This window comes from Polypterus senegalus, chromosome 1 (genome assembly GCF_016835505.1).
Source record: "Polypterus senegalus isolate Bchr_013 chromosome 1, ASM1683550v1, whole genome shotgun sequence".
NCBI lineage: Eukaryota > Metazoa > Chordata > Cladistia > Polypteriformes > Polypteridae > Polypterus > Polypterus senegalus.
Genome location: NC_053154.1, coordinates 10,105,002 through 10,129,375, shown reverse-complemented (window position 1 = coordinate 10,129,375; position 24,374 = coordinate 10,105,002).

The following is a 24,374-nucleotide window of genomic DNA, read 5'->3' as shown; positions in this document are numbered from 1 at the left end:
ATATGTCACTCGCTCGCTTCTTATTGTTTCGCTGCCTTCTCAATTATATAATGCATGTTTTCTTAAGGGCTTTTTTGGTGGTCTTCCTGGTTTTCTACGCACTGCGTTGACAGTCAGTTCACGTGATTACGTGAGAGGCGTGATGATGTCACACGAAAATCCGCCCCCCCACGTCATTGCCAGCTCAACTCCATTACAGTTAATGGAGAAAAATACCTTCCAGTAATGACCATTCGGCGTAGAATTTCGAAATGAAACCTGCCCAACTTTTGTAAGTAAGCTGTAAGGAATGAGCCTGCCAAATTTCAGCATTCTACCTACACGGGAAGTTGGAGAATTAGTGATGAGTGAGTGAGTGAGTGAGTGAGTGAGTGAGTGAGTGAGTGAGTGAGTGAGTGAGTGAGTGAGTGAGTGAGGGCTTTGCCTTTTATTAGTATAGATAATCATTGTCTTGTGATTTACTCCTCACGTATCCATTCCCATATCTAAGTATACAAGAAAATCGAGGGGTAACCACTCCCGATTTTTTTAAGTGGGTTTTCTTTATCTAGTTTCAGGACTTAACATAAAAATCCAACCACATTTTATTTATAATTGTACTGCATGTTGCATTTGTACTTCCACCTACTTCTAAAAATTTGCTGTTGATTACTATAATTATGTTCCTTTTCTTCATTATCACCTTATTGTTATATTGTGTACTATTTGATTTACATACTTCCCTACTGCCCCACTATCCATTCACCCCACAACAAGAATTCCACTATGCTCTCATAATGTATGTGACAATAAAGATCTAAAATCTGTAAATCTCAAAAATAAGTGCTTAGTGTCACACTATGGATAATGTCTCTGAATTTTTCCATACCAAGAAGCTGCAAGAATGAACTCCACTTAGTGTCAAAAAATTGGATAAATTAAAAAAGTTCATCTACCCCATGGTTTCAATCCCATGCCTTGATTCACAAAATCAATGTCTGTGCTGATGACTTTACTAGCTCCGTTCATTTATAGACACCATGCTCCTCACATATAAGCTCATTATCACTAACTCCCACCAAATCTGTATCAAGCCTGGGAAAGGAGGTCCTATAACACCATCACTATTCGGTGTCTTGTCTGACATGGATGTTTTTTTATTCTGTTCATGACGTTAAGTTTAATCTTGAACTTGAAATTTTAAAAAGCATCTAGATGAAATAGTAGAGAAACATAGGTGTTTCACAGGCTGTTTGGTCTCATCTCCTGTGAAATATCTTATGTGGGCTTTCTGACAGTAGCTGGTGGACAGTGAAAGACTTTTAAGAGCAGTTTTGATCTTTCTAAAGCACTGTTGGTTGAGTGGATTGTACTGAGCTGTGCTCCATTATCTTGGCTTTGCTTGGATGAGAAGAAATGCCAGCTGGCCTTCCTGTTGGCTAATGACAGCTACCAAAAAACACAAACAATTTTGTGCCGATGGCGAACGCTTTCAAAGTTCTCACTACTGGACTATGGTCATTAGCTATTGAAGTTGAAAACGAACCACCAAACAATTATGTTTCATTTCGCTTGGAGGGCTTCATGGATAATTTGCCAAAGCTAAATGCAAAGTTAGCTACAGAAGTAGACCCCGCAGTGCTGGATAAACTTCAAGAGGTGTTGCCCACCACCTCCAATTTCTCTCCGAGGCAGAGGACACAACTTTGGGATGGCAAAGGAATCATAGCTCTGGGTCAGAAATTAAAATCAATACTTTAACAGGTACTGTAAAGAAAAACAAGAGCAAAAGTGTGTCATAATATTTTAAATACTACAAAATGTGAGATGCGTCTCACCTAAGCCTGCAGCAGTAAGTCTTTTTTAGCAAATCGGTTGGGAAATAAATGAGCATTTTAATCCTCGGGACAGCTGAATGAATGAATGTAAGAAAAGGGCACAAGACAGAACCATTGCCTTACTGAACTTCTTCCACCAGAGGATTATGGACCAAACAGTGTTGCCACCTCAGCTATAAGAACGAGGCAAAATGCTTCTAGACAGCAAGCAATACAGTAAACACATCAATACGCTGGAAAGAAATAAATCAATAAATACATAAATCTACGAAAAATACTGTAAATAAATCTCCTAGAACATGGACTACTTGAGCAACAGACAGCAGTTTGTGAGGCAGAGGGACTGTGTGTCAGAAATGGTGGAGCACCTCACGGAACTGTCCTGTCTCCCTTCCTGTTTGACCCTCTCCACAACAGATTTACAAAACAATACCAGCGCTTGTCATCTATAGAAATATTCAGATGATCCTTCTGTCATGGGCTGCATTAATAATGGAGATGAGTCACAGTACAGCAAAGTCATGGAGGACTATGTCTTTCGGTGCACAGACAACAACCTGCAACTCATCATCAGCAGGACAAAAGAGCTGGTGGCTTCCGGTGAACCAAGGAGTCTCTGAGACCAATCACCATTAAGGGAGATGACATGGAAGTGGTGCAAAGAACCTTGGGATTCACGTGAACATCAAAATAGACTGGTCTGACAACACAGTGGTGCTGGACAAGAAGGGCCAGAGCTGACTGGACTTGCTAAGGAGACTCAGGTCTTTTGATGTGTGCAGCAAATTGTTGGAGATGTTCTGTCAGTCCAGAGAAGCAAAGTGTGGTGTTCTACGCTGGAAAGCAACTTAAGTTCTGAAGATGCATAATGCCTGAAGAAACTTATCAGGAATGTCTGGTCCATCACAAGGCAAACCCTGGACATGCTGGAAACTATTATGGAAAAGAAGATGGTGGCAAAATTGGATACCAGCATGAAAAATGCCTTCCATCCCCTCCAGGAGGCACTGTCTTGGAGCACTTTTAGACAGAGACTCATTCCAGCATAGTGTGGTAAGAAATACCTCTGGGGGTCTTTTCTGCCCACTGCAATCAGGTAATTCAATGCATCCACCTGATTATTTTATTTTAGTTTATTTTTTTATTTATTGATTCACTACCTGTCCCTGTGTGGTGGGCTGGTGCCCTGCCTGGGGTTTGTTTCCTGGGGTGTGTTGACTGGGATTGGCTCCAGCAGACCCCCCATGACCCTGTAGTTAGGATATAGCAGGTTGCATGATGGATGGATGGATAGCTGTCCCCCACGGCTCTGCCCGCATGGTAGTGAAACAGGACAAACATTAAAAATCAATAAACAAACTGGTATCGCTAGCTAAGCGGAGGCAAGGTACACTCCAAAATGCAGAGGTACACCGACTCGAACAGAAGCTGGAGCGTGACTGAAGAGGGCCCCACCTGGCTCCCTCCTCCTAACGTCACACTTCCCCCTCTTCTCGGGCCACAGCCTCTCTCTCGGATTAGCACGAATATATCGTTCCTGCCTGCGAACTATGATTCTTAGCGCGATGAGAGAAGTCACAAAATCAACCGGAATGTTCAAGCAAATTATAGAAAAAAGCCTGATCTAAATCCGTTTAGTAATTCTCTTGTTCGCTACCTAAGCGCAGGTAAGGTAAACCCCGAGGCAGGCGCATTAGTGAGGATGGCCCCGCCCTCTCTCCTTGGCCTCCTGCATCTTTCTCGGATTTGCGCATATAAATCTGTATTGCAAGTGAACTATCATACATAGCGCAATGAGAGAAGTCGCAAAATCAACCAGAATGTTCAAGCAAATTCTACAAGAAAAACCCAATCTAAGTCCGTTAAGCATTTCTCTTATTCGCTAGCGAAGTGGAGGTAAGGTACTCCACGAGACTGGTGAGTAAGTGAGGATGACCTGCCCCCTCCCCTCGGCCCGCTGCGTGTCTCTTGAATTTGTGCATATAAATCAGTACCGAAAGCAAACTATGATACTTATCGCGATGGGATAACATCAAACGGAATGTTCCAGAAAATTATAGAAAAAAACCCCAATCTAAATCTGTTAAGTTGGTTCTCTCATGAAAAGCAGACAGACAGACGTTGGAGTTTATATATAGAGAGACTGATTGATTGGCTGTATAATCTGTCCTTCGAGTCCGTATCCTTGTTTTTTATCTTCTTGCTGCGATATGCATTTGAATTTCCCATTGGGATTAGTAAAGTTTGTGAGATCTATTTCTTTATTTATTGCAAGAAGTAATTTAATTATTTAATGATTTGTTTATTTCTGCCAACAAGATGTTTCTTTCTTTATTTATTTATGCCACAGATTGATTAATTGATTGACTGATTTCCTTTTAAGTCATGTTTCATCCTCCATAAGATGACGCCCATTCATCAGTGAGAAGACAGTGAAGAAGCAGTTGGTCATCTGGGCCCAATGATATGGAACAGAAGGAAGGAAACAAAAGCCAGATAAGCCCATCTTTTTCAAAGAGGTTGTAAGTTGCCACACAATCAGAAAACCGCTGGAACAAAGCAGTTTGATATTGAAAATTTTTTGTGGCAACATGACCAACGCTCATCCTTTTATTTGACCCCTCACCACATGTCCCAGCTCAGCATTAAACTATAAGCAATCAAGTCAAGTTGGGGAGCATGCACTAGTACAGTGCATTATCATACCCACTACACAACAAAACACCTTGGGATCCCAGTTGACAACCCCCCAGGCAGACACGTGGTCCAGTCCCACCCTCCAGAAATGACCCTCTATTTGCCACAGCCAGGTGTTCCGTGGGTGACCCCTTGGTCTGGTCCAGCCACTCGGAATGCACCACATGGCCGTAGTGCCGTAACTGATGCTTCCTCACAATGCAGGTAAAGTGCGTCATTTGGGACTGCATGAGCAACACAAAGTCAAACCAGTGGTACCCAAGGATTTTCTGGAGAGACACAGTACCAAAGGAGTCCAGTCTTTGTCTCAGTTCACTGGATAGCTTCCATGTCTCACAACCATATAGACAGGAAGCACCAGGACTCTAAAGACTTGGACCTTTGTCCTTTTGCATAGACATCAGGAGCGCCACACACCCCTTTATAGTGACCTCATGACCCCCCATGCTCTCCCAATCCGTCTACTGACATCATAGGAAGAGTCAAAAGAGACATGGATGTCACTGCCAAGGTAAGTAAACCTCTTGACGAGGTCGACACTCTCTCTGCAGACAGACACACTGCTGATGGCCGTGCCCAATTAAAGGTCATTAAAGGCCTGGCTCTTTGGTTTTTATGCAGGACACACACAAGCCCAGACACTTGGACTCCTCACTCAGTCTCTCGAGCGCCCCGATCAGAGCCTTCATTGACTCCGCGAAGATCACAGCATCGTCAGCAAAGTCAAAATTTGTGAATCTTTCTTCACCAACAGATGCCCCACTGCCGCTAGACCCCATGACCTTGCCCAGCACCCAGTCCATACAAGCATTAAACAAAGTAGGAGCAGAACACACCCCTGACGAACCCCAGAATCAACTGGGAAAAACGCAGAGGTTCTGCCTCCACTCTTCACAGCACTCACAGTACCAGTGTACAGGCCAGCCATGATATCCAGCAACCTCGAGGGGATCCCACAAACCCTTAGTATGTACCACAGGGCAGCTCAATCAACTGAGTCGAACGCTTTGCAAAAAATCGACAAAGGCTGCAAAGAAACTCTACCGATATTCACATTTCAACAACAACAACAACATTTATTTATATAGCACATTTTCATACAAACAGTAGCTCAAAGTGCTTTACATATTAAAGAATAGAAAAATGAAAGACATAATTATAAAAAATAAATCAACATTAACATCGAATAAGAGTAAGGTTCAATGGCCAGGGGGGACAGAAAAAACAAAAAAAACTCCAGACGGCTGGAGAAAAAATAAAATCTGTAGGGATTCCAGACCATGAGACCGCCAGCCCAGTCCCTCTGGGCATTCTACCTAACATAAATGAAACAGTCCTCTTTGGATTTAGGGTTCTCACGGAAGGGCTTGATGATGATGATGGTCACGTAGACTTCTTCCTTTTAATCCGTCCATCATTGTTGGAGCATCATGAAGCTTTGAGTAGGTGGAGGTGGCGCAGGCCACCACCACAAAGAAACCGGAAAAAGAAACAGAAAAGAGAGTAGGGGTCAGTACCGATTTTAGAGCCACCATGAATAGTTGTTATGATGAATTGAACATACAGAGTATCAGGATTAAGTTAAATTACGATTAAAATGAAGTTATAAAAGGCCATGTTAAAGTAATGTGTTTTCAGCAGTGTTTTAAAGTGCTCTACTGTATCAGCCTGGCGAATTCCTATTGGCAGGCTATTCCAGATTTTAGGTGCATAACAGCAGAAGGCCGCCTCACCACTTCTTTTAAGTTTTGTTCTTGGAATTCTAAGGAGACACTCATTTGAGGATCTGAGGTTACGATTTGGAATATAAGGTGTCAGACATTCCATATATAAGATGGGGCTAGATTATTTAAGGCTTTATAAACCATAAGCAGAATTTTAAAGTCAATTCTGAATGACACAGGTAACCAGTGTAGTGACATCAAAACTGGAGAAATGTGTTCTGATTTTCTTTTCCTAGTTAGGATTCTAGCAGCTGCATTCTGCACTAGTTGCAAACGATTTATATCTTTTTGGGTAGTCCTGAGAGGAGTGCGTACAGTAATCTAGTCGACTGAAAACAAACGCTGAACTAATTTCTCAGCATCTTTCAGTGATATAAGAGGTCTAACTTTACTTATGTTTCTTAAGTGAAAAATGCTGTCCTAATGATCTGATTAATATGTGATTTAAAATTCAGATTACAGTCAACAATCACCCCTAAGCTTTTTACCTCCGTCTTGACTTTTAATCCTAATGTATCCAGTTTATTTCTAATAGCCTCATTGTATCCATTATTGCTGATCACTAAAATTTCAGTTTTCTCTTTATTTAACTTGAGAAAATTACTATTCATCCATTCTGAGATACTAGTCAGACATTGTGTTAGTGAATCAATAGAATCAGGGTCATCAGGTGCTATTGATAAGTACAGCTGTGTGTCATCAGCATAGCTGTGGTAGCTTACGTTTTGCCCTGAGATAATCTGACCTAACGGAAGCATGTAGATTGAGAATAACAGCGACCCAGGATAGAGCCTTGTGGAACACCATATTGATATCATGTGTCTTCGAGTTGTAATTCCCACAACTAACAAAATATTTTCTCCCTGTCAGGTAGGATTCAAACCAATTTAAGACACTGCCAGAGAGGCCCACCCATTGACTAAGGCGATTTCTAAGAATGTTGTGATCAATGGTGTCAAATGCAGCACTCAGATCTAAGAGGATGAGAACAGATAAATGGCCTCTGTCTGCATTTACCCGCAAGTCATTTACTACTTTAACGAGTGCAGTTTCTGTGCTGTGATTTGTTCTAAAACCTGACTGAAATTTATCAAGAATAGCATGTTTATTTAGGTGGTCATTTAACTGCATAATGACTGCCTTCTCTAGAACTTTACTTAAGAAGGGCAAGTTAGAGATGGGTCTAAAATTTTCAAGAGCAGAGGGGTCAAGATTATGTTTCTTAAGTAGGGGTTTAACTACAGCAGTCTTAAGACAGTCTGGGAAGACCCCAGTATCTAGTGACGAATTTACTATGTCAAGAACATTATCAATTAGCACGCCTGATACTTCTTTGAAAAACCTTGTTGGTATCGGGTCAAGGACGCAGGTGGAGGGTTTTAATTGAGATATTATTTTTTGTAAATCAGGTAAATCTATCCAAGTGAAAGAGTTTAATTTGTTTATAACAGGATGTTGGGGTTTAGGGGGATCCTTAGTGTTGGGGAGATATACTATGTTATTTCTAATATCATTAATTTTTTGATTGAAGAATACAGCGACAGCCTCACAGGTTTCACTGGAAGCACTTAGGAGGCATTCCTTTGAGCTACCTGGGTTTAGTAGGCGATCAATTGTAGAAAATAAGACTCTGGGATTACTAGCATTGTTATTTATAATCTTGGAGAAATAGCAGCGTCTCTCAAGACGGACAGTGTTATTGTACTGTGTACATTTGCACTCCATGAGAACCCTAAGTGCCAGGATGAGTTCGATGGTAGACTTCTTAGGCATAAAATGAGACTGCTCTTATCGCTGGTAGGTGAGTAAGTGATCACAGATCCTATTGAGGATGACCCTAGCAAGGACCTTACCCGGCACCGAGAGCAGTGTTATCCAGCAGTGTAGTTGCTGCAATCCAGGCGATCACCCTTCTGTCCCATTTTCTTCCCAAGTCCCATTTTCCAGTCAGTTGGGATGATGCCAGTCTCCCAAATGGAAGCAAAAATTGCTTGCAATGCCAGGAGGACAGCTTTACCACCAGTCTGGAGAAGTTCACCCAGGATACCACAGATCCCTGCAGCCTTTCCTCCCCTTAGCTGGTTCACCACCTGTGCTATCTCAGTGAGACTGGGGGGTTCACAGCTAATTGGAGGATCAGCCTCAAGAACCGTGGACCCAGCGATATCCAACGTCCTAGCCAGAGGATCAGCTTTGAACAACTGCTCAAAGTAGCCAAGCCAGCGATACCACAAATACCACAAATGAAGAGGGAAAAAATATACACATATATATTTTACATCTCTCTATATGTAAAAAAAATCCTGGAAAGGAAATTTCCAGGGCGACGATATGTGATCTTCTCAGAAGTTCTTGGAAGACATTTAAAAGACATACGAGACAAAAAAGACTGGCCACAGAGCATCTTGTGGGGGCCGTAAACATGAGACTTGGTGCCAAGAGATTGTCCCAGGGCCGTCTCGCGGGGACGTGGAAAATTAGATTCTTGAAAGACACGCCCTTCTTATCAAATAAGAGCACAGCCAGCAGTAGCACACACAGATCATGTGCTCTCAGCAAAGAAGAAAGAGCAGCGTGTAGAAAAGAGATCTTTGGGAGAGAAAAAAGGCAGATAAAAGATTATAAAAGCAGTGGAATTATAAAGGCTTAAACAAATGATGGCATGATAAACTTGAAGAGAAAGGTAAAGAATATGAAAGCAATAAAATTCGAAAGCATTGTAGCGTCCCAGCCAAGTTGAAGCCTTTTTTTAAATCACTGTTAGGTCTGATTGATGGAGGGTGGAATACAGCACAGAAGACTGATAGTGGGGTACTCTCAGGGCACAACGTGAGCTACCACAGCTATGCTGATGACACACAGCTGTACTTATCAATAGCTCCTGGTGACCCTGATTCTCTTGATTCACTAACACAATGTCTGACTTGTATCTCAGAATGGATGAATAGTAATTTTCTCAAGTTAAATAAAGAGAAAACTGAAATCTTAGTGATTGGCAATAATGGATACAATGAGGCTATTAGAAATAAACTGGATACATTAGGATTAAAAGTCAAGACGGAGGTAAAGAACTTAGGGGTAATTGTTGACTGTAATCTGAATTTTAAATCACATATTCATCAGATCATTAGGACAGCATTTTTTCACTTAAGAAACATACGTAAAGTTAGACCTCTTATATCACTGAAAGATGCTGAGAAATTAGTTCACGCGTTTGTTTTCGTCGACTAGATTACTGTAACGCACTCCTCTCAGGACTACCCAAAAATCACTTGCGAGTGCAGAATGCAGCTGCTAGAATCCTAACTGGGAAAAGAAAATCAGAACACATTTCTCCAGTTTTAATGTCACTACACTGGTGGACCTGTGTCATTCAGAACTGACTTTAAAATTCTGCTTATGGTTTATAAAGCCTTAAATAATCTCGCTCCATCTTATATATCGGAATGTCTGACACCTTATATTCCAAATCGTAACCTCAGATCCTCAAATGAGTGTCTCCTTAGAATTCCAAAAGCTAAACTTAAAAGAAGTGGTGAGGCGGGCGGCCTTCTGCTGTTATGCACCTAAAATCTGGAATAGCCTGCCAATAGGAATTCGCCAGGCTGATACAGTAGAGCACTTTAAAACACTGCTGAAAACACATTACTTTAACATGGCCTTTTTATAACTTCATTTTAATCTTAATTTAACTTAATCCTGATACTCTATATGTTCAATTTCCTCATAATATTTACCCATGGTGGCTCTAAAATCCGTACTGACCCCTACTCTCTTTTCTGTTTCTTTTTCCGGTTTCTTTGTGGTGGTGGCCTGCGCCACCTCCACCTACTCAAAGCTTCATGATGCTCCAACAATGATGGACGGATTAAAAGGCAGAAGTCTACATGACCATCATCATCATCAAGCCCTTCCGTGCGAATCCTAAATCCAAAGACGACTGTTTCATTTATGTTAGGTAGAATGCCCAGAGGGGACTGGACGGTCTCATGGTCTGGAATCCCTACAGATTTTATTTTTGGGAGGTGGGGAGGCGGGTGCTAGAAAGTTGTGTTTGGGGCTACGAAGACGGCGATTGTTCAAGTAGAACTTTTGTGACACTTTATTACGTCAGTCGCTACAGTATCAAAAAAAGGATAGTAGAGATCGCATTAGCGCAAAGGTAATTAATCATCAGAACCAGGTGTGATTGAAAAAATAGCAGGACAAATCGAGGTCAGAAATAAAAGGAAAAGAGTGGAAAACAAAGTATTTTTGCCTTCACATCATTCAATGCATAAAACGTGGATTTACGCAATAATGGACCATACTCAGGGTGGCATGGTGGCACAGTGGGTAGCGCTGCTGCCTCGCAGTTAGGAGACCCGGGTTCGCTTCCCAGGTCCTCCCTGTGTGGAGTTTGCATGTTCTCCCCGTGTCTGCGTGGGTTTCCTTCGAGCGCTCCGGTTTCCTCCCACAATCCAAAAACATGCAGGTTAGGTGGATTGGCGATTCTAAATTGGCCCTAGTGTGTGCTTGGTGTGTGGGTGTGTTTGTGTGTGTCCTGCGGTGGGTTGGCACCCTGCCTGGGATTGGTTCCTGCCTTGTGACCTGTGTTGGCTGGAATTGGCTCCAGCAGAACCCCATGACCCTGTATTTGGATTCAGTGGGTAATAAAATGGATGGATAGACCATACTCTTTGAGAATCTACACTCCCACACCAGTCAAAGCAACGAAATGTTTCATTTCAAAGAATACACAATTTAGGTAGGTGTATATTTATGATAACGGAGAAGCGATGTAAATTTTAACAGGCGACAAGAAAGGTAAAGTATATATTCCTCGAATAACATTAGAACATTAGAACAATCTAGACGAGAACAGGCCATTCAGCCCAACAAAGCTCGCCAGTCCTATCCACTTGTTTCCTCCAAGAAAACATCAAGTCGAGTTTTGAAAGTCCCTCAAGTCTTACTGTCTACCACAGTACTTGGTAGCTTATTCCAAGTGTCTATTGTTCTATGTGTAAAGAAAAACCTCCTAATGTTTGTGCGAAATTTCCCCTTAACAAGTTTCCAACTGTGCCCCCGTGTTTTTGATGAACTCATTTTAAAATACAAGTCTCGATCCACTGCACTAATTCCCTTCATAATTTTAAACACTTCAATCATGTCACCTCTTAATCTTCTTTTGCTTAAACTGTAAAGGCCCAGCTCTTTTAATCTTTCCTCATAATTCAACCCCTGTAGTCCTGGAATCAGCCTAGTCGCTCTTCTCTGGACCTTTTCTAGTGCTGCTATGTCCTTTTTGTAGCCTGGAGACCAAATCTGCACACAGTACTCAAGATGAGGCCTCACCAGTGCATTATAAAGCTTGAGCAGAACCTCCAGTGACTTGTACTCCACAGATCAAGGCGCTATATAACCTGAAATTCTGTTAGCCTTCTTAATGGCTTCTGAACACTGTTGGGAAGTTGATAGCTTGGAGTCCACTATGACTCCTAAACCCTTCTCATAAGGCGTACTCTCGATTTTCCGACTGCCCATTGTGTATTCAAACCTAATATTTTTACTTCCTATGTGTAATACTTTACATTTACTGACATTAAATTTCATTTGCCACAAATCTGCCCAAGCCTGTTTGCTATCCAAGTCCTTCTGTGATGATATAACGGATTCCAAATTATCTGCTAATCCACCTATCTTGGTATCATCTGCACACTTAACCAGCTTGTTACTTATATTCCTATCTAAAATATTTATATATATTAAAAATAGCAGCGGCCCTAGCACTGACCCCTGTGGAACACCACTCTTAACATCGGCCAGTTCTGATGAGGTTCCTCGCACCATCACCCTCTGTTTCCTGTGTCTGAGCCAATTCTGCACCCATCTAAAAACATCACCCTGAACTCCCACTTCTTTTAACTTGATGCCCAACCTCTCATGTGGCACCTTATCAAATGCTTTCTGAAAGTCCAGATAAATAATATCATAAGCTCCACTTTGATTGTATGCTTTTGTTGCAACCTCATAGAATTCCAACATGTTAGTAAAACACGACCTCCCTCTTTTGAACCCATGCTGACTGTTCAGAATAACTCCTGTCCTTGCCATGTGTTGCTCAATCTTATCCTTAATAATTCCTTCCATTAATTTTCCTGTGATGCTTGTTAAGCTTACTGGCCTATAGTTGCTTGGATCTGCCCTGTCACCCTTTTTATATAATGGGATGATATTTGCCATTTTCCAGTCCTTCAGAATCTCCCCAGTGCTCAGTGACTTCTTAAAAATATGTGTCAAGGGTTTATATCTGTACTCACTAGCCTCCTTAAGAACACGAGGATAAATATTATCTGGGCCTGGTGATTTGTTTGATTTCATCTTATTTAATCTGAGCAGCACTTCTCCCTCTACAATTTCCAAATACCTTAGTACCTCCTAAGTAGTCCCTGTTACTGCTCTGAGGTTATCCACTTGCTCACTTGTGAACACCTCAGAAAAATGTAAGTTTAGGGCATCTGCTATTTCACAGTCTGTATCTTTTAATTCCCCTTTACTATTCCTGATGAACTTGACCTCCTCCTTAACTGTTCTTTTACTACTAAAATACTGAAAGACACCAAGGACACCAAGACACTAACAATAGACACCAAGGGAGATCATAATATGACATTCGTATTAAAATGTTTACAGTTTACCGGGAGAATAGCTTTTGCTATGACAATTAACAAATCACAGGAACAAACATTAGAAAAAGTCAGATTATTTATTAGAGAAACAGAAACAATATTCCCTCACGGGCAGTTATACGTTGCGTTGTCACAATGTGTCTCCAAATACGGAATCAAAATTCAATGCAATATGGAAGAAAAGGTAATTCCAAAGTATTGTTTTTAATGAAGCTTTAAAGTAACAGCAGTAAAATTCGAAAGTATTGTAGCGTCCCAGCAAAGTTCAAGCCTTTTTTGTTTTAAGTGGCTGTTACGTCCGATTGAGGGAGGGCGGAGTACAGCACGGAAGACTGATAATGGGGTATTGATTGATGCAGTAAGGGGGTGCGAGAAGCGGGTGAGGAGGGGTTGGAGAGGGTGCTAGAAAGTTGTGTTTGGGGTTACGATGTCGGCGATTGTTCAAGTCGAACTTTTGTGACACTTTATTACGTCAGTCGCTACAGTATCAAAACAAAAGATAGTAAAGATCACATTAGCACAAAGAAAAGGTAATTAATCATCAGAACTGGGTGTAATTGAAAAAACAGCAGGACAAAGCGACATCAGAAATAAAAGGCAAAGAGAACAAAACAAAGTCTTTTCGCCTTTGCATCATTCAATGCACAAAACGTAGATTTACACAATTATGGACCATACGCTATGAGATTCTGTGGCCCCGCAACAGTTAAAGCAATGATTCCAAAGAAGAAAAAAAAATGCTTTTAAAATTGTATATCCAATTTAAACAAACACAGGGGTTGGCGAGCAAAGCAAGCAGGGGGCAGAGCCCCCTAGTATAGACAAAAAACAAACAAACTAGGACATAAAATAAAATCAAAACCACCTTTCCAAGCTTAGGGGCGAGATGTTTTTGTTTAAGAGAAACCAGTTGTCCAAATAAGTTTACTCTCTTTACTGTTCTTGGACAAAGTGAAAGCCTCCTCGAATACGCCGGCCGCTGAGCCGATAACAAAAACGTTCAGTACTACCGGTCCAAAGAATTGTCAGCGAAACCAAAAAAAAGTCTGTCTTCAGAGACGCGTCAACCTTGTGTCACTGAGTGAGCAAAAAAACTTTTTCCAGCAGGTGTATTTCTTGGTGCTACCTCGTCGCTTCCCTTTGCTCCACTACATGATGTCTCCCTCTTTCCCCTTCTTTTCCAGTTTAAAGTCTTCAGCACCAACCATCCTGTCCATGTTTTGACCTCCCCCTTAAACGTGTATTTACATTATCCACTTTTCTTGAAATGCATCCTAAGGAGCTGCAAACTGCCAACGGGACAATAGCACATGTGGCACCCACTACAAACTTAGTCTCAAATCCAGATCACCCTGGAGCAGGAATTCATTAAGGATACCTTTGTGTTTTGCTCCATTCTGCTTTTCCTCAACCCTGTCTTGTCTCGGAGTCTCCCAATTATTTCTTTCATATTGTTCACAAGAGTGTTGCACTTGCTCCAGTCTGCTAATCATCGTATCTCCATTGTGAAGGTTGATTTATCCTCTTTGTTGATGAGATCCACCACCAATGTGTCGTCAGCAAAGTTTATGATAGTGCTTGAACTGTACACAGCCATACAGTCGTCAGCGGGCAGAGTGAAAAGAATCGGGCTGAGTATGCAGCCCTGGGGGGGTGACAGTGCTTAGTGTGCTGGTGCTGGAGATGGCATTTAAAAATGCAACCTGCCTGGGGACTCTCTCTGTCAAGAAGTATGGGGTCCAATTGCATAGGGGAGTGTTTTGGCCTAGCAAATTCAACTTTAACAGACCTTGAAGTACAATACAGTAATCCCTCGCTATATCGCGCTTCGACTTTCGCAGCTTCAATCTATCGCGGATTTTATATGTAAGCATATTTAAATATATATCGTGGATTTTTTGCTGGTTCGCGGGTTTCTGTGGACAATGGGTCTTTTAATTTATGATACATGCTTCCTCAGTTGGTTTGCCCAGTTGATTTCATACAAGGGACGCTATTGGTGGATGGCTGAGAAGCTAACCCATTAAGCACCTCATTAAGCAGTTGGTTGGAGTGAAATTGATTGGAGTTTGAGGCCCTGACTTAGTTGGTCTTCTGTTGGCTCGCTCACTTCACATTTCAATTCTGTTTGGGTGCCATTTAAGGAAAATAAATTAAGCAATTCAGGGGAACAAATCTTAAAAAAACAATTCAATTAAAATGAATTTACAAGAAGTTAATTAGCAGCACAAACAGGGCACTCGTTAAAAAAAAGGGTTAGAATGAAAACCTGCAGACATGGTGATCCTCCAGGACTGGAGTTGGCGACCCCTGGGTTATGACATGGCATCCATTGTCGCTATAAGGGTTACATTTTGAACATATTATTAAAGAAAATCAGACGGCTTCTTCAATTGGTGATGTGTCTGATGCTGCCAGGTTAGATGACTATATCACCGAGATTTTAAATTGCCAATAGTCCTTGAGAAGATATCAACAATATGGAGTTTAACGTCTGTGAATCTGACAGGTATGCATTCTTATACTGCCTTAAATGTCTTACATAATGAATGACAATTGATAGTTTGTGTCAGACAGCGGAACCACTTAAGAGCAAAATAGGCAAACAGTTAAGTCTGATACCAGCCAAATAAAAATAAACCAGACAAAGAAAATGTGAAGAAAAGTTTGGGTTTTGACAGATGTCATGTGAGGATGCACCCTGTGCATAATGCGCCATTTAAAAGCACTTCAATTAGATCAGAAATCTTGAAAAGTCTCCATTATGTTACAATGACAGATGTCAGGTTTCAACATTATCATAAATGCAGCAATTATCGGTTCTATAACAGTTTTTAGTTCTGCTCCATTGTTTAAGCCTTTTGTTAAAGTATACTAGATTATTCCACGAATATTAAACAGACTTTTTAAAGCTCATATGACAAAGTAAACCCGGCAGAGGAATGCAAACAAGATTATAATAAGTCTAAATGTTAAGTCGGATGCTTCGAGACTCTCTGGTTTCTGGAAACTCCCCAGTTCTCAAAATGTTAAGATAACAAATGTTAAGAAGTCATGAATTCATGATAACACAAAATAAAACATTATAAAATGAATAAAGAAGTGGGAGAAAATAAAGGGCTGGTTGTCAGAAGTTATCTGATTTAACGCACAAGGAAAAATGGCAACAATACAGTAAATTGAAGATGTTGCGTGTCCTTCCGTGCCTCTTCTCAGGCTCTTCGTCACGCCGCGTTGCAGCAGAGCTCTGTGTTCTTTAGTCTCGGGTTCAAGTGCAACTCCAGCTTCCAGCAATCCCATTCTTTAAATATAATCCGTGGATGTTGTGGTACAGTCTGTGGGTGAAAGAATAGAGTCTGTTAGCAAAAATGACATGTTGTATTTGTAGCCTGGAGACCAAAACTGCACCCAGGACTCCAGATGAGGCCTCACCAGTGTGTTATAAAGCTTGAGCAGAACCTCCTGTGACTCCACATATCAAGGCGCTATATAATCTGACATTCTCTTAGCCTTCTTAATGGCTTCTGAACACTGTCTGGACAGTTGATAGTGTCGAGTCCACTACGACTCCTAAATCCTTTAACATTTCCTCATAACTTATCCCTTGCAGCCCTGAATCAGCCTAGTCACTCTTCTCTGGACTTTTTCTTGTGCTGCTTTGTCCTTTTTGTAGCCTGGAGACCCAAACTGCACACAAGACTCCAGATGAGGCCTCACCAGTGTGTTATAAAGCATGAGCAGAACCTCCTGTGACTTGTACTCCACACATCAAGGCGCTATATAATCTGACACTCTGTTAGCATATTCAATGGCTTCTGAACACTGTCAGGAAGTTGAGAGTGTCGAGTCCACTACGATTCCTTAGTCTTTCTCATAAGGCATACTTTTGATGTTCAGACCGCCCATTGTGTATTCAAACCTCACATTTTTACTTCCTATGTGTAATACTTTACATTTACTTACATTGAATTTCATCTGCTGCAAATCTGTCCAACTCTGTATGTTGTCCAATCCCCATTGTGTTGCTTCAATGGATTCAAGATTACCTACCAATCCACCTATCTTGGTATCATCTGCAGCTAATTTAGGCTAATTTAGTTTCTCTCATTAACCTAACATGCATGTTTTCCAAATGAAGGTGGACATCAGAGTATCCAGAAAAAAAAAACAATACATTCATGTGGGGGAACATGGCAGCTCTGCCTAGATGGTGCATAAAGTGGGATTTGAACCAAGGAGCTGTAATGCAACAGCACTTATCACTCCCAAAATGACAAGATTTGATTCTCTCAATCTCTGGTCATAGCTCAGACCTCTCAGGCCAGGAATCAGCCTAGTCGCTCTTCTCTGGACTCTTTCTAGTGCTGCTATGTCCTTTTTGTAGCTTGGAGACCAAAACTGCACACAGTACTCCAGATGAGGCCTCACCAGTGTGTTATAAAGCTTGAGCAGAACCTCCTGTGACTTGTACTCCACACATCAAGGCGCTATATAACCTGACATTCTGTTAGCCTTCTTAAAGGCTTCTGAACATTGTCTGGCATTTGATAGTGTCAAGTCCACTACTACTCCTACGTCCTTCTCATAATATGGACTTTTGAATTTTAAGACCCCACATTGTGTATTCAAACTTAACATTTTTAGCTACTACATGTAATAATTTACATTTACTTAAGGATAAACTCCCTTGACTCCACAAATCAAGGCGCTATATAACCTAATATCCAATTAGATGTTTGGATCACTTCTGTCCTCTGCCTAGACACAGACAGTGACCAGTCTGCTATGACTCCCAGGTCCTTCTCAATGAAGACCAAAACTGCACCCAGGACTCCAGATGAGGCCTCACCAGTGTGTTATAAAGCTTGAGCAGAACCTCCTGTGACTTGTACTCCACACGTCAAGGCGCTATATAACCTGACATTCTCTTAGTCTTCTTAATGGCTTCTGAACACAGTCTGGACAGTTGATAGTGTCGAGTCCACTACAACTTCTGAATTCTTTAATCTTTCCTCATAACTCATCCCTTGTAGCCCCGAATCAGCCTAGTCGCTCTTCTCTGGACCTTTTCTAGCACTGTTATGTCCTTTTTGTAGCCTGGAGACCAAAACTGCACCCAGGACTCCAGATGAGGCCTCACCAGTGTGTTATAAAGCTTGAGCAGAACCTCCTGTGACTTTCACTCCACACATCAAGGCGCTATATAACCTGACATTCTGTTAGCCTTCTTAAAGGCTTCAAAACACTGTCTGGAAGTTCAGCCAGTTTTGCACTCATGCCAGTGTCCTCAATAATGGTCTGACGATGCTCTGAAAATTTTTTGTGCGTTGCAAATTGTAAAAAATGTCAGCTCAACTGTTGCATGTTTAGAAATTTGGTGTTGCCTAATCTCGATGTCCTGCTGCAACATTTGACTGACAGATTATAATGCAGAAACCAGGAAATAAAACATAAGTCAGAACCAAAGCCATTTTCCCCAAATCCTATCTTTTTGTTGAAACCTAAAAATGAGATACCAGAAATCACAGACATGAAATATGTAGCAAACAACTACTCTAACTAGATACTATAACCAACTAAAATACATACCAGCACACTGAGATTTTTTAAAATTTGTCTGCCAACTTGAATAGGGAGGGATCCACAGTGTTCTTTAAAGCATTGCACTAATGGTCTTGTAACGTGCAATTTTCAAAAATCAGCTCTCAAGCCTACCGAGTTCAAATTCCAGGCCAAGGAGTCTCAAGATGTCGATGTCGATGTCCTGAGAAAAGGTGTCAAACAAAATCAGCCTACTTAGCTTTTACTCCAGTTAAAATAAGGGCAGAATCTAATTCTGGACATGACAAAAGTCCCCAAAACAGAACAAAGAAGATAAAAGAAGCAAAATAAGGACAGGAAAAATGTCTAAAACAGTGTAATTCTGTTAATAAATCAGAACAGAAAAGGATAAAGGGATGGGGACAAGTTGGCTACTCAATTTAATGAAAGGTATGAAAAAAACGCTTAAGATACGATGGACATCTTGCTTCCCGTGCGCTTTCTGTCTGGAACAAACTTCTCCATCGTGAGGTTCCAAATGCTAATTCCCCTCCACTTCTGGTGCCTTCTCTCTTTAAATACCACGGGAAGTGGGTGGAAGAGACATACCCTCCATGGTGTCGCGCACAATCGAGTAGGAGGACGTATGTTGGTAATTCCACACCAAGCCGGGGGTGGCAGGGTGCATTAAAACCTTCTCCAGTTGCCTCTGCAGACCAGCCGCGGGAAAACCTGTCTGACTCAACACTGAAGACGTTACTTCCGGTTCTTGCAACCAGGATGATGTCACTTCCAGTTCTGGCACCCAGGGGAATGTCACTTCCAGTTCTGGTGCCCAGGATGACTTCTGAAGAAGATCACTTCCGATTCCCCTATGTCACTTCCACTTTGAGCACTTAAAACCATCATCTTGCCAAACCCTCAGCAGTTCATGTCTGGACTCCAACAGAGACACGTCTGTCTAAAACCAAACCCACAATTATTCAACTCAGAATTATATATCGAGCACATCTGTCTCGTCTAAAACTCTCCAAAATGTTTTCAGGGCGAGATCCAACCTGCGAACGCTGCAATCAAGTCCCAGCCTCACTGGGTCACATGTTCTGGGCCTGCACCAAATTAACGTCATTCTGGACCAAAATTTTTAATTACCTTTCAGACAGCCTTGGACTCACAATCCCTCCTAACAAATTAACAACTGTGTTTGGGGTTCTACCAGAGGGGCTTAAAGTGGAGAAAGACAAACAAACTGTGATTGCCTTCACTACACGCTTGGCACGCAGACTTATTCTGCTAAACTGGAAGAATCCAAACTCTCCTCTTTTAAGTCAGTGGGAAACTGATGTGTTATACTATTTGAAATTGGAAAAAATCAAATACTCAGTTAGAGGGTCTGTACAGATTTTTTTCAAAACATGGCAGGATCTAATCAGTAATATTTTTGAATAAGTTCTTAAAGCACAGAGGAAGCAATTATTTCTCTATTTCTTTTTCTTCTCCATTCCTCTCTATTGGCTTATCAAACTTATTAATTTAGGTATGTTTACAAGCCTTAAATTTTACTCCGTTTGCCTTGCTCTCTCTCTCAGGGCTGCGATCGATTTGCTCTCAATCCTACTATTTGTAAAAATGTATTGATTTGTATGGAATGATTGCAATAAAATTAATAAAATTTCAAAATAAATAAAACCAAACCATTGAATACCAGGGATAATATACAGGTGTGGTTCCCCTAAGCTTTTTAAGTGTGTCGAGTCTGATCTTTTCACAATGGTTATACAGGAAGTGACATCATCATAGGACTCATCCTTTGTTCTGTGGGGAAGAGATGGTTAGCGTTTGCTTCTCCCCTCCCAAAGTGGGTAACATACCTTGAAAGAGTCGGCTTGGTATGCGGCATATCTAGACAAGCCTCCCCGCCAACTTACAGTTAACATAGAGAGCTCATCTCTCAATGGAGGACTCCACTGACCTTGGCCTACCAGTCCCTTTGTAATTATGGAGCTCACCGGTGTGTTCTTTCTTCTGTTGATTTATGTCATCCTAAGGTGTCACCAATGTCTCCAATGGTTTGATTCTTGTTTTTCAGCCTCCTAATGGCTTCTTTAACTTCCATTGGCACAGCTCTTGTCCTCATGTTGAACAATGGCAACTACAGACTCCAAAGTGTAGAAGCAAGCCGAGGTGTCTTTATGAAGACTGCAAAAAATGAAATCTAAGCAAGTGAAAAGTATTTATATCAAGACATTAAATCTTGTTTTCTTTATTGTAAGAATTAATGACTTTTTAAAAAAATTGTATTTACGATTATTTAGCTTACTTTGAGAAATCTTGTCAAGTGAATTTTGCTTACCCCATTGGAAGATTTTTCTGCTAAATAAAAGCAAAGCAACTCCCACTTAAAGGTTTTTTGTCTAGTTTTTGTATACAGTGATCCCTCGCTATATCACGCTTCGACTTTCGCGGCTTCACTCTATCGTGATTACGTCACTACGCATGCGTTTTCTGAGAACTTTTATCTAAGCCCTACGATGGCTCCTAAACGTGCTGCTTTTTCTAAGCCTTCTGACAATAAAACTAAGCGCCGGAGGAAGATGCTTACTATCCAGGAGAAGGTGAAACTCTTGGATATGATTAAAGATGGCAATACCCTACAAAATCCTCCTCACGCATATGAAAAGACAGTGTTAGCAACTGCCTATCAAGATGTTCTTCAGCCGCGCACCCAGACACCCACTGCCTACTCCTAGTACTTCTTCACTGAAGACAACGACGCACCTGCTGAAGATACTGCACCACCTCTGAAGACTCTCCTACTGAGGTCGAGCCTTCATAGGTTAGTGGTTGTGTGCAATTAAATGTACAGTACAATAATCTACTATATAAAAGCGTTTGGGATTGCCCTTCCGTCCCGTGAGTGCAAAGCGTAGCGGTATTCCGCTTATTACAGACTTACTACTTGCGGCTTGAGGTACGCGAGCGGCGATGTGAGCAGAGTTCTGGTGCGCTCATCGTTCCCTTGCTTTTGTGCACGATGCGCTGGAAAAATAGACAAAATTATGTCTCTGGAAATAATTAATGTTGGTGGAGTACAAATGCCTCACCGCGTAGTAAATATCAGGGGAGATGGTGCTTGCTTATTCTCATCTATAGCTTATTTAGTGCATGAAACTCCGTCTTTAGCGGTACAGATTCGGGCTGACATTGTACGACTTTGGACAGGCACTTGAGGGGATAAAAAAAAACGTAGGTTTTCGGGAGATGTTATGAATGGGCACTTTGATGTTCTCATTCTCTACACTTACATGCCTGATGTACACATGGAGCGCACAAAAATTGAGGATAAAAGTCGTCGCCTTAAAAGGCGAGTGCGCCTAGTAATATGATATTTGTAACGTTTAATATGTCTTATTTTCTCTTATTTTGTCTAATGTATTGGGTAATACGAGTGTAATGGTGACTAAAGGGTGTTATTTCATGTCTAGAGGGCTCTAATAATGTTAAAAAATGTATTTAGAAGGTCGTTAACAGGTTTTCTATACTCTAACTGCGAAAATATTTGATTTATAAATAAAGAATCCTACTTCGCGAAAATTCATTTATCACGGTAGAGTCTGGAACGGATTAACCGTGATAAACGAGGGTTCACTGTATGCATTTTTTGTAGTGCAGTAATGAAACCTACCTGGGGAATCACAAACATATGTGACGCCAATTGTGCCCAAACATTATGGTGCCCTGAAATGGAGCAGGCATGTAGAAAAAGTGTTGTGCGACCAAAATTTATACAACTCCCTATAAATGAAGGGCTACAATGTGCTCTTTAATCACATTGGACTTGTTTGATTTGTAATTTTAAACTGTGGATCAGAGGAGCAAATCAAGAAAAAAAATGTGTCTTTGTCCCAAACATTATAGAGGGCACTACTGGCAGAGTGGTGGCTCTGAGGCTAGCGATCTGCACTGGTAATCGGAAGAATCCTATAAAAATGGCAAATGGGTCTCTGTTCTGTTGGGCCCTTAACCTGTAATTGCTCCATTCTGGGTATGACGTTAATCTGGCCCTCCAACATGCAAGGAAAAATTTTGGGGTTGGTGGCAGAATTGGCACTCCAGCCACCATAAAAAAAACTCCCACTGTTCCACTCCATCTGAACTAGTGTGGTGCTGAGGTATCACCCGTTGCATGGCTGCACTCGGGTCCTAATCTGGGATCCTGAGTTGGTTTGTCGTGTGGTGGGTGCGGTAATGCGCTGTATCAGCGCCTGCTCCTAACCTGTCATTGGATAATAAAGGCAGAAGTTGACAAATGCGGTTATCACCACCGACTAACATCTTTGCACTTGTCCTTTGACTGACTGGTTGCCATGGTGGCAGTCGATTTAACGACCACTCAGTGGAAGGGGCGGGTCCAGGATGCCTCAAATGACATCAGAGCTCCTTGTGTTGTCAGGTGTGAGGACAAAAGGACAAGGAGAGACAGTGACTGGCAGTGCCAGCCCATGGCTCAGGGTACAATTACCAATAGGTGAGGCCTGAAGTTGTGTGACAACATGTAATTACATTCTGTTGTCATTGTTATTTTTGGAAATGATTCACTGTTACAACAATACGCAATAAGCACAACTGTATTAAGAAAGAAGTGACAAGAACATTTTAAAATGCTGCGAATTTCAAGTCTACATACACACCTGAATGTTATGCCATGCCATGCCAACATTTTCTTACTTGTTTTTAGTGTGAAACTTGACATGATGTTTCTTGTTATTCTTACTATTTCAAGCTCCAGTCACTAAGCTTTTGAGCTTTGTTTTCTTCGGCTGCTTGCATGCTGAGAGTGAGATGCACACACCATCAGAACTGAGAGCAGCCGGGACATTGTCACAAAAGGATCAGACATGAAGAGAGGAAAAAGAATAATACAAGAACAGAAAATGGAGCTGTTCATATGTAACCGTTAAGGTGCCTTTTTCCAAGAGCAGCCATCAAGCTAGCAGGGGTCAGAGTCCCTTAAGCACAGCTAAAAGAAAACGCAAAAGGAGGTGGCCCTGTGCAGCAGGGGGTTTCCAAACCAGCAAAGGCTAAATCACTTGACTAAATTTGAGAATGAAAAGACGACCCCCCGAAGAGAGAAGATGGAAGCAGGGAAATGTGTCAAGAGTCACCAGTTTATTTCTGATAGTCTTCACACAGAAGGGTGATAGTCTGCAACAAGTTGTACAATTGGCTGCACACAATTATTTTTGACTTACGAAACTCGATTTGTTACCTTCTTTACTTTACAAACCTTAGGTTGTTTCTGCAGGAATGGTGAAAAAACTCCTCTGTCCTCGTGTGGTGAACAATTTAGCTTTTAAAAAAAGAAAAACCCACGCATACATATATATTGGGGCCTTACCCAGCTGGAATGCCTCAATAATGGAAGGACTAGGGGGTGAGAGAGAATTTATTCAGGACATTATCTCCCGCGGAACACTAGAGGGCAGCGTAGAAGCTCAACCCTGTTGGGGGAACGTGGGCACTGTAAGAACTGAATTTGAATCCTAGAATGTGTCTGAGTCTCATATCCTTCTGAGCTTATGCTTTAAAGCTGATACTGTTATTTTATTATTCATTATCCAACCCACTATATCCTAACACAGAGTCACAGGATCCAATCCCAGGGCACAAGGCAGGAACAAACAGGGCGCCAGCCCACCGCAGGGCACACACTAGGCACAATTTAGGATCGCCAATGCACCTAACCTGCATGTCTTTGGACTGTGGGAGAAAATCGGAGCACCCGGAGGAAACCCACGCAGACTCCATGCAGGGAGGACCCGGGAAGCAAACCCAGGTCTCCTAGCTGCAAGGCAGCAGCACTACCACTGTGCCACCGTGCCGCCCCTTATTATTCATTATGATAAATGCATTTCTTGTTATTT